We start from the raw sequence: 18,246 nt of genomic DNA on the forward strand, positions 1-18,246 counted from the left end.
TTAAAAGATTTATTTATTTATTTTAGAGAGCGAGAGAAGGGGCAGAGGGAGAGGGAGAGAAAGTCTTAAGCAGTCTCCATGCCCAGTGAGGAGCCTTACATGGGGCTCGATCTCACAACCCTGAAATCACCACCTGAGCTGAAATCAAGAGTTGGATGCTTAACTGACTGAGCCACTCAGGTGCCCCTATTTTGAAACTTTAGATGAAAATTTATTTTTCATAAAGTAATTGTACATATTATTTCTAAAGTTCTAGATCAGATAAATAATATTTGTAAATTTGCTCTGAAAATGTAGTTTAATATTCATTATTAGAAAGTTAGGTGCCACAAGAACACAAATACTTTATTTTTGATAACATGCACATTTTGCCACAGGTATTTTCTTATTAGCAAATGAAAGGCTGCCTTGGTTTTCTGTTTTGTTTAAATTAGATGATTTTGGTTTGAATTTATTATGAACATATATCTTTCTTGAAAATGTGCTAAATATTTGATCAAAATAATTTACTATTTTCATAGGTTTCATCTGTTTGTCAAGAATCTTTAAAAGTCATATTTTACTTTATTTACAAACTAAGAAATTACTTGATATATTTCATGGGTGCTGAAAAAAGATAGATTTCTGAGTAAGAAACAAAGGATTTTTATCACTTGTGGTCCAGCAAGTGGACCATTTCATTTCCATTGATTTCTGAGGTGCACATACATGTGAGAAACCTACCTGAGCCTGGCAAAAGGACCACCTGAAAGGATCAGACACAACCACTCCTCTGCCTATCTATCATAAGACACTGAAAAGTAATTACGATAGAACCCCTCATAGGAAAATCAAAACTCAAAGAATGAGAATGGGATCCTCTGTAAATCTGCTACTCAACAAAAACAATCAAAATGTTGACAATATTTCAAAATCTACTTTTTCAGAACTCTGAGTATTAAATGAGTTTTGGGAAAAAAAATTTTTTTTTTATATTGTGTTGGTTTCCTTTTTCCCCAGACATGTGATGGAGAGGGGCCCAGGCAGATGACACAGCTAATATTAGCTGAGGGACCCAAATCTTTTATGTTGTGGGGTGAACCTAACTATCCTTTGTCCCAAATGGAAACATTATCCTTACTATCTTGAGCAATATATAAACTTTCTATTTGCTCTAGCGGGAGATACAAGCTCCATCTTGTAAAGCCATTTGTTATAAAACATCTTTGAAAAGATAATCTGGAATAAAAGTGACTAGTGTTTCTTCTTGTGTGATATACAGAACATGAGAGACCCATGATGCATCATTTAACAACAGTATTCATTCATGATTTCCATATCTTCTTGGCTTCAGCTGCATTTTCCCGTGAGTACCTCCCTGTCAACCACTCTGATTAATTTTACTCACAGTGTCTGGGACCAGATTTGTTCAATTTTTCTCATACAGCATTTAATTAAGGTTTATATCAACAGGAATCCAAAGAGCACCATGAAGCTCACCTATAGTAAAGACCTCAACTATGCCCTCCAATGTCCTGGACCCAACTAGTTAAGCGAATGGTCAGGCTTTTTTTCTTAAGTTTCCTTATGCACTTTCACTTGGTCTGAAGCGTTATTTCAAGTACAGCAGGGTGTCCTGGTGATTACACAGCCTCTGCCTGGAACCATAAGGAGGAAGACTAGGACCATTTTCTCATAACAACCTAGTCAGGGAGTTAAGATGCCTTTGGGGGCCAAGGTAGTGTCACTGATCACTACCACTAAAGTTAGGTGAAATTTTATAGTACTTATTCTCCCATTGGATGACTTCAGTTGTAGAGATAACTGCCCATACGGTGCACATAAAGAATGACTCAGCATCCACTGAATTATTTTTCATGGTTCACTCTGGTCAGTTAATAAGTGTACAGAGATTTCCTCAAATGCCTTAAAAACTGTTAAGTCTTCCAAACTTTCCTGAGGGCCTGTGGGGTGTGTGTGTGTGGGTGTGTGTGTTGGATATAAAGTTCAGTGTGCAAGAAGTTTACAACTCCATCTTAGCCTTAACTTCTTACTTATGCAGGGCCTCAAGGTCACCCAGGGATGAGAGACTGGAGTCATCTTAGGCATTTTGTGGGCATATCACAGTCCCGCACATGCATGTGACTTTCTAGTTTTCCAGGTATACATCAGAGCTTTCAAAGTTCTCTATGGATATCTCATTCCAGGGAACTTTCTACAGGTTTGCCCCGACTAGCCTATACTTCAAGAAAATGCTGTGTTAAACAAGTGCTGCTGATTTGGGGGAACAAATCCTTGGGATAGGGCTTCTCCTGTTCAGCAAGACCACCTTTTCCAGAGATCTGAAAGGCCTACTGAATAGTGAGACTGTTCTGAGATTGGGAATTTTTAAGGTCTCCAGTCTCATTCTCTCCCCTCTGGTGGTGGCCAGGCTATGTTAACAGCTACCATGCTGACGAGACTGCTGGCTTCGAAGACTACTGTGGAGCTGGGGAAAGAGAGATGGGAATAAGCTAAGTTAAAACGCTACAAATTTGGGGCACCTGGGTAATTCAGTCGGTTAAGCGGCTGACTCTTGATTTCGGCTCAGGTCATGATCTCAGGGTCCTGGGATCGAGCCCTGCTCCGAGCCCTGCATCAGGCTCTGCACTCAGCGGGGAGTCGGCTTGAGGATTTTCTCTCTCCCTCTCCCTCGGCCCCTCCCTTCCCCATGCTCACGTGCAGGCGTGTCCTCTCTCTCTTTAAAATAAATAAATCCTTAAAAAAAAGAAAAGAAAAGAAAAGAAAAGCTATAAATCCTGCTGTTTGCCCTGAGGTTCAGCAGTTTCTCTTGAGTAAATGCTCCTCTGTTGTTGGTGTTTTGTTTTGTTTTTTTTCCCAAAACTCATTTAATACTCAGAGTTCTGAAAAAGTAGATTTTGAAATATTGTCAACATTTTGATTGTTTTTGTTGAGTAGCAGATTTACAGAGGATCCCATTCTCATTCTTTGAGTTTTGATTTTCCTATGAGGGATTCTATCGTAATTACTTTTCAGTGTCTTGTGATAGTTGCTTTCTGTATTCTGTTGTCCAGTGTTTTCAGAGGCGCGATTATTGCTAATTGAAATCAGTAAGAAGGATATGCTGGCATATGATCACTCTGTCTTAACTGCAACTGGAAACTCGACAGCATGAGCTTTATTCAAATCAAAGCAGGAATATTATATATAACAGACTTACTCTATTCATCACTGACTCATAAACAACAACAACAACAAAATCTAATTTTTTTTATTTTCAAAGGCCTAAATAACCAAGATTATTGTAAATATGTTTATGCATTAAGTGTTATTATACTGAAAGACTATTTTTCCTTACAATACATATTTTATAACATATATTCAAAGTTTAATATCAAAATAGTTTTATTTCATATAAATGTTTTGATTTGGTTATTAACAAAAATGTGAATAATATATGCATGTGTAACAAAATAAAAATTTCCTTGGACTATATAAAAGGCCTACATTAGACATTGCTTTCCAGGCACTTTTAACCATTCCATTTCTGGTTGTTATTAAGTAAAACGTATTTTTGAAAAAGGGATTTGTTAAGTGGTATAAGATTAAAGGATAGATGTTCACAAAAGGGTTTTCTAAAAATATGCATTCTATGTTTCGCACATTGTCTGATTCTCAAGTGGAGCTCTAGACCTTGCTCTAGTTTAGGTATCCATAAACTAAAGTGTAATAATGTATGTTGATGTATGAGAAAGCCTATGTATGTCAGATAGGGGTGTTTTAAGGATCACAATTTGAGAAATATTGAGACAGATGCTAGAGTAGTTATGGCGCTCCCCAAACATCCTACAATGAGGGCAAAGAAAATGTCCACAGACATACATTATTTAATATTAATCTTAAAATTCATTTGTGTTCAATAACATCTATATTTTACTAATAAAAAGGATAGTAAAAAAACGAAATATAGCACTATGTATGAGAAATATGTCTTGTCAAAATTTTACATCCATTGGTTTATTTGTCCTTTGCAATAACCATTTTGGATGGGAAAAAAAAAAAGATTTCCTATTCAAAAATTCTGGAATCTGAGGTGCAAAAAGCACAGAAGTAGAACACAGCAGTGGTGAGGCTACCAGAGAACACATGTTTTATAATTCCACACAACAGATTAATACATTTCTCTATATTTTACAAATTTAACATGGTTCCTCTAAAATGTTTCAAAAAAACATTGTATTTAAATGATCTGATGATCAATAAGAGACCCACAGATTACCATAAATAATATTCTGCAAATATTATTTTTATTCGTAAGCAAAATGGCTTGTTGCAAAAGAAAAAGGAGAAATGGGATTTATAGGGAGTGGTGTTATCATTTGGCACACTTCATTTCTGGCATTACAGATTATATAATCTTTCTCCACCTAGACAAACATGTATTATTATAATGCCATTTTGATTATTTATTTATTTATTTATTTATTTATTTATTTATTTAAGAGAGAGAGGGCATGCACCTGAGTGTGGGGAGGGGCAGAGGAAGAGGGAAAGAGAGAATCTCAAGTAGACTCCGCACTGAGTGGGAGCCTGACCCAGGGCTTGATCTTAAGACCCTGAGATCATGACGTGAACCGAAACCAAGAGTGGGATGCTCAACCAGCTAAGCCACCCAGGAGCCCCTGAATATTATTTAAATTAAGGTATTCTAACCTTGGCAGAATTAAGAACGTTCTGTCTTTACAGGAGAAATGGAATGTATATACTGAAGCAAGTTGGAACTTACTATATTTCTGATTTTATGACACAAAATTAAAACTATAATCAGGAATTATCAGGAAAACTTAAAATATGTGATAGGCTAAAGTATTGTGGCCTGAATTATTAAAAAAAAAACACAACTATATCTGTTCTTTATTGCACTATTTTTTCTGAGACACAAAATTATTCTTATTTTCGTTACCGTGATGAAATCTTAAAAACGATTTCTCTGAATGCTTCTTTTGGTTTTTTATTATACTTTTGGTTCTATTTTAGACCTTGAATGCTTTAATTGTCATCTCTTAGCAGTCAAGGGACAAAATTAAAGGAATTGTAGGTGAAAGAAGTGATAGTTTTTCCATGCTCTTGGATAGACATCAAAGGAAGAGGGTTTTATTTTATTCCCTGTGATTTTCTTTAGGTTTTGGGAGCCAGCAAGTATCATCAGAGAACAAAACTTCCAGTTCAAAATGAAGAAGAAAAAAAAAAAGTGTTTCACTCCCAAAAAATGGTCTCAAACTGATGAAAGATTTTGAAAGGGATATTAATAGATCTCCACACACAATAACAGCTCTGAATGAAAGAAAATGTTTTCATTTTACAGAACTGTTTGCAATGATAAGAATGCAATGTTTGCAGACAAATATATGGCAAAATCATACTATTTTCTGTAGTTGTCAATCAAACAGTTGTACCAAGGAGAAAGAGTGCCTCAAGGAACTCCTGAACCAGTAGCTGAGTGAAGACAAACAGAGTTGACTCTAGTTTTAGATGGCAGTTTTCCACCTGGAAGGGCCCCTTTGCAAATGGGGAGTAAATAGAGGAATTCTTAGTTCCACATTTGTGAAGACTTTTCCCAGCCACTGCCAGCCAGGCATTCTCATTATTGCTACCAAGAATCAGATATGATTGTTTTTAGTGATATAAGGACATTCATCTCTTCAAGGATTTGGGTAGAATGATTGAGGATGGTTACTATTCCCCAAAGCTTTCTGCTTCTTCAGTCTGACTCAAAGCAAATATACAAGAGCCAGTAATGAAGGTGTATAAAGCCCTTAAGAGGTCATCAAGTTGATGTAAACATACCCATACATAATTGAAGATATGAAGATACGAATTGTAGTTAGTAACAGTCACTGACATGAGGCCACGTTCATCTGTACTGTTGCATTATTTTCATTTTAAATATAAACGTATGAAATATTTTCTTCTTAGGTGAATGGAATGAAATGAGTCCAATTTCTTACCTTATGCAGGTAATCTATATAGTAGTTCAAAACACTCTGTCATTTTGGATAGTTCTATCCCACATACTGAGGAAATCTAACGTCCTCTTCAGCAGTGACATGTAAAGGACCAACAAGTGGCACTGAACAATCACAGTGCGGCACAGGCTATCACAATGGTCCTGGCTGCAAATGACCAGCTGGACCGTATCAGGGTTACACCATACCCGGTGGTGTGTCAATCCTGGTCCTCTTGAGGTATCTATGAGTTCCCAAGGGCGCACTTTTCAATAGTCAGCTCCGATTTTCTGCTTTTGCACAATGACTGCTCTCTATACTCTTTTGTGGCTTTTCGTTTACTTCTGCCAAAGCTGTATTAGTCAAATAACCAAAGCAAAACATGAATTTATTAGGTGGCCATTAGTTTACAGAATCTATGGATCTAAGGGTAATCCCGAGATCCGAGAACCAAGAGAAAGAAGTAAAGTAAGAGAAATCAGAGCTGCTGGTTAATGGATGGCCCTGTTGCCATGCAACCAGGAAGAAATCTTGAGCAGTCCCTGTATCTATGCGTTGCTTGCTGAGGTTTCAGTGTCCTGGGCTAGAGCATTTTCTTTGCCGAAGCTCGGTCCACTGGAACTTGCGTTATTACACCAGAAAACCATTGGTTGAAAATTTCCTATTATACTATCCTGCTGTTAAAAAGTCCTCAATTTTTCCATTCCTTACTCTATAATCCTCCCTACTTGCTACATTCCCCTCCCTACCAAGAAATCCTGTACACTTATTAAAAACTTTGAGCCTTATTCTAATTCTTTCCTTTTAAGGCTTTTCATTTCTCACCTTATGGATTTTCTTATAATATTCCTAAAAATACATACATACATACATACTTAAACACATAAAGTCATTTTCTTCCCTCAAATGAACTTTCTTCTTTGCTAAATTATGTTAGTTTTCCTCATCATAAAATTAGATCATCTACCTAGTGATAGTGTTGGGTTGCTATCTTCCTAGTGATTGTGTAGGATTTTATGACTGTGTGTGTCCTAAAAATACTTTCAATGGGAAATGGTGTAACAGGGGGTGGGGGACATCGTTTTGTCAATTTTTTCATAGTGATGGTCATTTATCCCTTCTTCTGTTTATGAAACTAATAGTAAACTTCTTTATTTATGTCAAGGAGTTTGCAAGCAATGAAAACATCTATATTTAAATATTTAAAATAGTTTTTAGATTATTAACGTGGAAAATTAAAAACACACAAGTTTGAGAATAATCAAAATTATAAATATTTAATATTAAATATTAGATTTAAATGCTTTGTAATAGGAAAGCATTTATTAATTGCTTATCTGTATATGATATTAAACTAGGAAAAACCTAAAAACAAGTTAACTAATGCAGTCTGGACCCAATTAGTCTGTGGATGATTAACTCACTTGCTTTGAGCATGGTGCTAATGAGGCCCAGATCCCAGGTTTGATCTCCCCGTGGGCTGGCCAGGTTGGCTTTTTGCCATCGCCGCATATTTCACTTCTAACTTTCATAAGGAACTCTTACACACAGGTCAGCTCGCAGGAGGACAAACAAGATGCAGAGTATAGATGCACATTTCCAAATTCATCAACTCAATTGGAAAAAACAAAACATGCACTCTTCTAGGGGCAGGTCAGTAATCTTCATTCGTCAATAATACTTCCGCTTGTAACAGTATTGCCATTGTTAAAAATGAACAAACCCGGTTTATGTAGAATGCTTGATAGGGCATAAACAGCGCCTTCATGGATGCTATAAGCATTAAAAGATACTTAAACTCTGTACACCTATCCATTCCATTTATACACTGATAGGGCACTGAAAGGTAGAAGATAATTTGAAACATATACTTCAATAAGGGCTCTCTAAAACAGTTAATTACATATAATTTAGCTATTACCTCACTGTTCAAATGATTTTTGTATGTGAAGCTTAGTCGTATTTGGTTTGCTTCAGTTTCAATCTTTTTTTTTTTTTTGAGGAGTCGGGGGGAATGTAGGGGGAGGGGCAGAGGGAGAGAGAGAGAATCTTAAAGCAGGCTCCACGCCCAGAGCAGAGCCTGACTGGGGGCTCGATCTCACAACCCTGAAATCATGACCCGAGCCGAAATCAAGACTAGGAGGCTTAACCAGGCACCCTAGTTTCAATCTTTTTTGAAATTTTGTGTCAATGTCAAAAATTGCTCTGGCTGCACCTTTCTTAAAGCACAGCATTCTACAATTACTGATTTTGTTCATTTTTAAACAATAAATCAATAAGTGAACATGTGAATTAGAGTACAAGAAATGTTTCAAAGGTTAAAAGCTAGTTGTCTTGAAATTTCTATCTCTGTCAAATGATTTTTTGTTGCATATGTGTGAGCCATTCTCCTAAACTCTCTATATTCTTGCAAATCTTGCATGAGGAATTTGTGTGGGTCTTTAATAATATCATAAAGACTAGTATGCTATAGCTTAAAAAATATATTTTGGATATTAGTTCTCTAATTTATGTGGGGCTGAAAACAGGTATTTAGCCAAATAACTCAGGTTAAAATTAAAGTAACTCCCAAGGTTTTGAAGTATTATGCTAGTTTTTTTTTTTAATTTTCTGAAGCCTGAAAAAATGGTTTATTTCCTCAATCTTTAATTTCTGTACCAGATGTATGTTGATAACTAATGGGAGGCTATAAATTTTGTTATTAATTATGAATGCCTTATGAACACTATCTTTAAATATAGTTCTGGTCAATAAAAATTCATCTTTGAAAGATTTATTAAGCTTGACTAAGGAATTAGTAATCAGTTCAATGAAAAGTGATTCAACCTGCTGTACATGGACTAGACTATTTTTAATGATTTCTTTCTAAATGCAACTTCCATTAAAAAAATAAATATCTTACTCCTAAAATAACTACATACTTTTAAAAAGAAAATATAGTGGCAATATGATTTAATTATAATAAAGAGAAGGCTGGTGTGGATCCAAGTTTCTAAGCATTGTTGTCTATGTTTCTTTTGATCATCAGGGGAAATTCATGATATTGTGGATGTCATAGGGAGGTTTTCATAGTGCAAAGCCCCATATGCACGATTCAGGAATATGATATTAAAGAAAGATAGAGTGATGTTATAGAAATTAAAGTGTAATTCAACCATTTCTATGATTTCAACTATCATTTTTTTTAAAAGAGTGGGAGGGGGGAGGGAGAAAGGGAGAGGGAGAGAGAGAACCTTAAACGGGCTCCACACCCAGCCTGACACAGGGCTTGGTCTCTCAGGGCTCAATCTCACAACACTGAGATCATGATCTGAGCTGAAATCAAGAGTTGGCCGCTTAACCAAATGAGCCACCCAGGCGCCCCTCAACTATTATATTTAAAATATGGTTCGTTATAGTAACAGGAATAGGAATTACACAAGGCTCTGACCCCAGCACTTACTAGGCAGTTCAAAAGGGGTAACATCAAGTTTTATAAGAAAATACAAATATCTAGCTTGCAGAACGAAGGCATTTTGACATGTCTTTTGAGATTCCAGAGTACTAATAAAGGGTACTTGCTCTCTTCTGTTTTTCACCTTGAGACTTTGCAGTAGTTCCTGGGCATATTTCCTGGAAGATTTTCATTTTCTTTTCTTTCTTGCTTTATTTTTTGAAGACATGTTTAAAAAGAATGGCAACAAAACAACGTTTGAGAATATTGGATGAGTTAATCATTTTCTTCTCTTACGTGTTGAAAATAAAAATAATGAAGATCACAAGGGGACTGGATTTCCTCTAGGAAGTCATAGTTTATCTAGAATGTGTCCCTTTGACCCCCCATGTTTAGTCATCTTGTGTGTTCATTCTCTGAGTCCAACAGATCAATTCCAGTGGAAGCAGGATTTTCACAGTAATGAGTTCAAAAAGCAAAATTGCAAGCTTAAGAGCAATTTATGTACTACATTTGCAATTCTCAAGGAAGTTGAGGGTGTATATGTAACTTGCAAAAATATTTGTTGATATTTAATATCTCTCATCAGGATTAAGTCACTAGCCACATGCAAAACCAAAAACAAACAAACAAACAAAAAAAACTGCTGAAAAAACATCAGCACTTACTTCAAACTTTAGTAGTTACATTAATACCATGATAGAAGGTGAGACATCTTGATTTGCATATCAGTCTGTAAAGCATGGCTTCACTTAAAACAATTGGCTGTTCTAAATTCTACCCAGATTTTATTCCAAGTATTTTATGCATTTGTAAAAAGTGAAGGGGTAGTGGGCAATGAGTTGGCTTCATTAGCAAAAGAAGATTTTTAAACACTTAAAAGATTCCAATTTTATATTATCATATGATGCTTCAAATAGAGAAAAACAGTTATTTACGATAATTGTTTGATGTTTTAATCCAAGCTACTTAATCGAATCTTTGAAAATTTGAATGGTATATTAAGTTGAGTCAGGGCTTCCACCTTGAAAATTAAATTTTTATTTGCAGCGATAAGAATACTAATTTCCTGAGAGCGCAACATCATGATGCAAGCATTATACTTGCTGAATTAAGAAAACATTGGAATAGGGATGTACTTGGAATTGGCAGGGATGCACACAAAGCTCATAATTTTGCCATACAAACCGCAGTACTCTATCAATCTAAATTTAAGCAGGTTGTTAAAATTTGCAAACATTTCTATATATGCACAGCAAATAAACTACAAAAATTAGGTGATGAAGCTGTATTTAATACAAAAATCCCTGTGTCACACCAGTCGATGCTGTCTTTGCTACTTATTATCAATTAAATATTGGAAGTGGTTTTGTCTCATAATTATTGAAAAGAAAGCTTTCAAAACAAAAGATATTAAAATGTATTCCTTTAAAAAAATAAGAAAAGGGCGCCTGGGTGGCTCAGTCGGTTGGGCGATTGCCTTCAGCTCAGGTCATGATCCTGGAGTCCCGGGATCGAGTCCCGCGTTGGGCTCCCTGCTCAGCAGGGGGTCTGCTTCCCCCTCTGACCCTCCCCTCTCTCATGCTCTCTGTCTCTCATTCTCTCTCTCGCAAATAAATAAAATCTTAAAAAAAATAAAAAATAAAAAATAAAAATAATAAAAATAAAAATAAAAAAATAAGAAAAAAGATGAACAAATTAATCTATGAGAGGTTGAGCAGTTTACAAGTGTAAGTTTGAAATATTACTATTGTGATTTGGAATACTTCATATTGTGGGAAGAATCTCTTGGATTTCCTATGTTTATCAGCTAAGTTTATATTCTATACTGGTAAATAGAATGCATTTGAATGGGATTCTGATTTCCAGCATCTATACTTGCCAAAACATTCCAAATAGTAATAAACTTCAAAAACTTATTTTATAAATTTTGACTCATAAAAATATTTGTTGAAGGAATATGCTCAAAATGGAGGCAAAAATGATGGGACAAAGTATTTATACATTTTTAATATAAAAAATTAGAATTAAGAATCTTCTTCATTTAATGTTTTTTTAATTTTTCCTTTTTTAGTATTCAATAATTTATCGTTGAATATAACACCCAGTGCTCATCACATCCTATGCCTTCCTTAATATCCATCACCCAGTTACCCCACCCCCTCACCCACCTTCTCCATTTAATATTATTTCCTCTGAGCTTATTGGGTGCTTCAACATCTGTTGGGAGACTTTATTCAATTAACAATATTATGACCTGAATAGGCAGTCATATAAAAAGTACAGCATAGGGAATATAATCAATAATTTTGTCATAAAAACTATTATGACCTGCAGAAGAAAGATCAATTGAAGGCAATTATTTTGAATTTTTTAAATAACATAAAAGTTTGAAGAAGATTACATGAGTTTTATAAAAATATAAATATAAATAAAGCATATTTTAAAAATATATTCCCAGATAAATATCAGTTCCATTGTATTAAAGACATTTGATTTATATATATAAGTAATTTATATATATAAATATTATATATTATATATTATATATATTATAAACACACACATCAAGAATAATGATTCTGCAATTCTGCTTATGGTATTTTTAAATTAATGTTCAAATAGCAATAAAAATGAACCAATTTTCAAAATTGAATGTAAGCAGTTTTAGTTTCGAAAGAATCTTATCTTTGAAAATAATTTGTGAAAAAAACTGAGGGGCACCTGGGTGGCTCAGTCGTTAAGTATCTGCCTCCGGCTCAGGTCATGGTCCTAGGGTCCTGGGATCAAGCCCTGCTTTGGGCTCCCTGCTCGGTGGGAAGCCTGCTTCTCCCTCTCCCACTCCCCCTGCTTGTATTCCCTCTCTCACTGTGTCTCTCTCTGTCAAATAAATAAAATCTTAAAAAAAAAAAAAAACTTTGAAGATCCACGGTAAAATAAAACATGTCATCAATAAAGAACTATTTAAAAATATTGTATGATTTTAATTATTTTTAAAAGATTTTATTAACTTATTTGAGAGAGAAAGAGAATGAATGAGAGAGAGGGAGAAGTAGACCCCTTGCTGAGCAGGGAAGCCTGATTGGGGGCTCGATCCCAGGACACTGTGATCATGACCTGAGCTGAAAGCAGCCACTTAACCAACTGAGCCACCCAGGGCCCCTGATTTTAATTATTTTAACACACTCTTTCGCATTCAAAAATGTCCTGACTTGGATGATGCATTACATAATCACAATATTCTTAGTCATCACTTCCTCCATCAGGTCTAAATTAAGAGCCAAGGTACCTGATGGAATATTTGAGACAATATTTTCTCACATAATGTAATAATCAAACTTTGAGCACTACACAATTTTAGAGAAGGAAAAACTGGGTAGACTATCCCAGACAAAGCAAAGTTAATAGAGGGAGAACAAAAATTTAGAATTAGCCTAAAAAATATTGTCAAAGAGGTGAAGGAGCATATGTGTAAAACTAAGAAAGAAGCAGTCATGAAGAAAGGCCAACTCTAAATATAGTCTCTGAGAAATACTGTGGCTGAAATACAAATTTAGTGGATGGATTGAAGAATAGTCTGCAAAGGGCACAAAATAAATTTATGCATGAGAATATTGGGTTAATGAGAGACTATGGACTGTGAGAAACCAACTGAGAGTTCTAGAGGGGAGGGGGGGATGGGTTAGCCTGGTGATGGGTATTAAAGAGGGCACATACTATATGGAGCACTGGGTGTTATACACAAACAATGAATCATGGAACACTACATCAAAAACTAGTGATGTAATGTGTGGTGATTAACATAACGTAATAAAATAAAATTTAAAAAAATATATTGGGTTAATATCTTTCAGAGACCATTGGAAAGCCACAAAGAGAAATATTAAAAGAAAGTAAAAAGAAAAGTGTGGGTGATAAGATAAAACAGAAGTGTTGTGATCTCTAAATTAAGAGACCCCACACAAAAGTAAGAGTGGCAGGAAAGAGGGATGCCTAGGTGGTTCAGTCGGTTAAGCATCTGCCTTGAGCTCACTCAAGTCATGGTCTCAGGGTCCTGGGATGGAGCTAGCCAGCACCGGGTTCCCTGCTCAGTGGGAATCCTGCTTGTCCCTCTCCCTCTACCCCTCCCCCCTGCTCATGCTCGCTCTCTCTCTCTCTCAAATAAATACATAAAAAATCCTAAAAAAAAAAAAAAGAGTAGCAGAAAATAAAATATTTAAGGAAATGGACTCACTGAACATCGACTCAGAGTTTCTCCTAGTTAAAGAAAAGTGAATTCAGATTGAAAGGCTTCCGATGCTGTCATACAAAACAGATTTTAAAATTTCTACATATAGACACATTATATTAACTAAAGATTTAAAAGATAAAAGCTTTCTGAAAGAAAAAGCCAACCATCCATAAAGAAACAAGATACAGATTTATTTCAATTTTCTCATTAGCAATAGTTGAGTGAGTAGGAGAATAAGTAATATTCTCACAGGGCTGAAGGAGAAGAAACTCAAGTCAAGATAGTCTTTTAATCCCACGCAACTGCCATTTAAAAGTGAAGACAAAAAAAGAATTTCAGCATACAGAGTTTCAGAAATTTTAAACTCGTATAAAACCTCTCTTGGAAAATAATCTTGGATGAGGTAGTAGTCCAGCATGAAAAATAAGTCCAGAATTCTTCAAGATAAATGGATATGTGAGATATGCCAGGTGTCTAGTTTCCAACATTATTCTATCTTGAAATACATCAAATGCAATGTCTTTTGGTGACTAAAACCTGACTGACACATAGGTCAAAAAACAAAAACAAAATCTAAACAACAGATCCAGAAAATATAATGATGAAAAAAATGAAAAATATATTATCATCATTTTTCATAATATGAAAAAATATTAATCTTGCAATGTTATTTCAAAATTATTAAGCAAAGCTTTATAGAACTTGGGTGAAGAAAATGATCTGTACAAAAATATTTCTTTCATATAATGATAGATGGAGTGAGTAAAAGCTAAGCAAAAATATTTAAAAGTTAATCACCAAGTATAGCTGTAAAATGGCTTATGGTCTGTATGATAAAAAACTATCAAATGTAATTTGTGTAAAGAGAAATTTATGAAACACTTTAGACTTTAATGAAAACAAACCTACTACATGTCAAAATTTGACAGATACAACCAAAACAGTACTTACAGGGAAATTTATAATTGTAAATACATGTGTTAAAACAAGAACAAGTGACACAAAGAACTGAATGATCCTATTGGAATAAAACAGAAGATAATTTTTAAAAAATTAGACATAAATGAATAAATGCATTAAAAACACATAAATTAAAAATAGAGAAACTATCTTGCAGCTTAAAAACCTGACATTGACAAGAAACAGAGTAGGGAGAGGAAAATTAAATTATTTAGAATTACAATATGAACTTAATCTTGTTTCTACTTGCTTCTTTCTCTAATACGTATTCATGTAGAAATATATATGTCAAATATATTTTCATAAGTATGTAGGCATATATAATTCCAAAGACACAGCAGAGATTAAAGCAAAAATAATATACAACATTGATCAGTTACACAGTTGAAAAAAGCATAAATAGATACACTTCAAAAAGAATATAAAATGAAAATCAACGTAAGAAAAAAAGAGAACACCAAAAGCCATTAATGTAATTAAAATAGGAATAGAAGGTTGGAATATGCAATTATTAAGCTTGAGTTAATAGATATGAAGAATGATTTGGTACAATTTTTATTTTCATTCATTTATTTCTGTATTTCTTAGTTGCAGAAAACAGAAATTGACCCTGGCATTTAAAGGTACTGGTTGTATTAAACTTCCTTCCCCAGACCAATGGAATTTATTACTTTTGGTGAAGAGTGGGCTAATCAAAAAGGGTAACAGCTCAGTTTTTTCCCCATTCACAAGTCATTGTTTCACACTTGTTTTTATTAGTTGTTGCCCACTGTCCTGATTCACCCTTATCCTGTGGTCAAGTATGACCATTTCTAAATTTGTCCAAAAATATTTGCACAAAGGTGAGTGCATTTGTGGTATTTGTGGTCTTTGTTTTTCTTCTACATGATTTCCTTTGTGCTTATTTCTTCTGAACTTAACCGTGTTTGTGCTTGTTCCCATCTCTAACATTTACTCATGGAAAAATGTTAGGCGCAAGCCATGATAGCTCTTACAGTTTACCCACAGAAGTGTGAGGTCAAATAGTCTTTAAATATAACCCACTTATTTACCAACATCTTTAGGGACAATAAATATTATGCAAGAGATTATCTGGTAAATGACATTTTTGTCAAATGTTAGGATCCCAAGAGAAATGTATCAAATTATGAAACTATATATAACAGTTTTAAATATGATGGATGTGTCCTGCAAGCTTAGTTTCTATACTACTTAATTGTTCTGTTAATTTTAGGTTAAAGACTACAATAAAGTATACAAAATTCTCTTTCCAACATTGAACACTAAATACACAAGGAATGTGGCGGTATTGTGAACTGCCTCTATTTTTTCCCCTGAAGTTTGTCCCCATATTATTAACTTGGAATTCTCATCTTTAAATATGCATTTTTTTGAGAATGACTATAGAAGGAGTATCTCAAGAATTTTGCTGTTCTAATGTCCATATGTGTTTTTCTTTTCTTTTCCTTTTTTCTTTTCTCTTTTCCTTTCTTTTCTTTTTTCTTTTCATCCCTTTTCTTTCCTTTCTTTTCTTTTCTTTTTTTTTTTTTTGAGACTTTTGTTTGTTTGTTTTTAAGGAACCGTTATTTTTTTTTAATTTTTTTTTATTCTTATGTTAATCCCCATACATTACATCATTAGTTTTAGATGAAGTGTTCCATGATTCATTGTTTGTGCATAACACCCAGTGCTCCATGCAGAATGTGCCCTCCTCACTACCCACCACCAGGCTAACCCATCCTCCCACCCCCCTCCCCTCTAGAACCCTGTTTGTTTTTCAGAGTCCATCGTCTCTCATGGTTCGTCTACCCCTCCGATTTCCCCCGCTTCATTCTTCCCCTCCCGCTACCTTCTTCTTCTTCTTTTTTTTTTTCCTTAACATATATTGCATTATTTGTTTCAGAGGTACAGATCTGAGATTCAACAGTCTTGCACAATTCACAGCGCTTACCAGAGCACATACCCTCCCCAGTGTCTATCACTCAGTCAGTCACCCCATCCCTCCCACCCCACCCCCCACTCCAGCAACCCTCAGTTTGTTTCCTGCAATTAAGAATTCCTCATATCAGTGAGATCATATGATACATGTCTTTCTCTGTTTGACTTATTTTGCTCAACATAATACCCTCCAGTTCCATCCACGTCATTGCAAATGGCAAGATCTCATTCCTTTTGATGGCTGCATAATATTCCATTGTATATATATACCACATCTTCTTTATCCATTCATCTGTCGATGGACATCTTGGCTCTTTCCACAGTTTGGCTATTGTGGGCATTGCTGCTATAAACATCGGGGTGCACGTACCCCTTCGGGTCCCTACTTTTGTATCTTTGGGGTAAATACCCAGTAGTGCAATTGCTGGATCATATGGTAGCTCTATTTTCAACTTTTTGAGGAACCTCCATACAGTTTTCCAGAGTGGCTGCACCAGCTTGCATTCCCACCAACAGTGTAGGAGGAAGGAACCGTTATTTTTTTGTTTTTAAAGGAATCGTTATTTAGAACACCAACTTGTGAAGGATAAACTCCATTTGTGAGAGAAAACACAGAGTGGAGGTAGCCCTGAAGCTGAGGAACAGCTTTGATTGCTGGAAGAATTTTCTAGTCCACAGTTTTCAGATTAACTTTGCACTGCTCTGTAATCTCCTATTTCTCTTTCCCTGTGACAAAGACCTCACCTTCCTGGCGTCTGGGTGTATGCAGCTTCTTCTTCTTGAAGTAAGCATCAGTGAGACGTTTTGGGATTTTTCACATTTCACATTCACAATGATATCGATTTTGGTGCAAGTGGCAATCACAAATTTCTGGTGTGTTCTACACAGAGGAATTCAATTGAGGGCCAGAGATCTGGTTACAAGTAGCAAGCCACTGCTCAGTTTCTTCAGGAAAACCACCCTCTTGCCTCTTTGGCACCCAGTGAGGATGATCAAAATGGCGCCAGGAGTGATGCTAGCTCACAGTTTGCTCACATGCTGACTGACAGGTTTTTTGCTGTGGCTCAACAGCTTCCTGAGGCATGCCTTCAGTAGGATAATACCCAGGCATTTTGCAAATTTTAACTACTTGGGCACCACCATTCTTGTCACCAACAACTGGTTTCCTGACAGTAGCCAAGAACCTTCTCCTTTTGCTTTTCAACCTTGGTTTTAGCTGCTCAATATTTCCTCTTGTACACAGCCTTTCTGGAATCCAGAGCCGATCAGGAATACCTGCCACTTCCTTCTGACTAGGACAGGGCTTCGGCTGCCATAGGTTTTCCCCCTCTTCTGCGTTTTAGCCTTCTCAACCTTGCCACCAGCATCAGCTTTCTTGGCTTCAGGTTAATATCGGCTTTTTCACCCACCATCTTGCAAGATGGAAAAGAGCTCGAGACAATGTTTTTTAACTTTGTCAGCACTATAGGGGTCTCTGCAAGATCTGGACTAGTGACAGCTGGAGAGAATAAAAGGCTGAATGGGAGAGCCCCTGCACCAAAGATCAACCTCATCTTTGCAGGTCTATATATACTCTACCAGCATCTTATTAGTAAACCACCCCCAAACCCTAAAATACTTGGATTTAATTTAATTTAATTTGAGTCTCTACACAGAAGTACTTCACAGTGAAACTGGACACTCCACGGGTAAACCTGAGG

The 18,246-nt window shown here is 35.6% G+C and overlaps 1 pseudogene; it reads right to left on the bottom strand.

Annotated features, from left to right (window-relative positions):
- Positions 1-2,416: 2,416 nt before the first annotated feature.
- Positions 2,417-17,932, bottom strand: LOC110588393 (annotated as a pseudogene).
- Positions 17,933-18,246: the final 314 nt, after the last annotated feature.

This window comes from Neomonachus schauinslandi, chromosome 2 (assembly GCF_002201575.2).
Source record: "Neomonachus schauinslandi chromosome 2, ASM220157v2, whole genome shotgun sequence".
Lineage (NCBI taxonomy): Eukaryota > Metazoa > Chordata > Mammalia > Carnivora > Phocidae > Neomonachus > Neomonachus schauinslandi.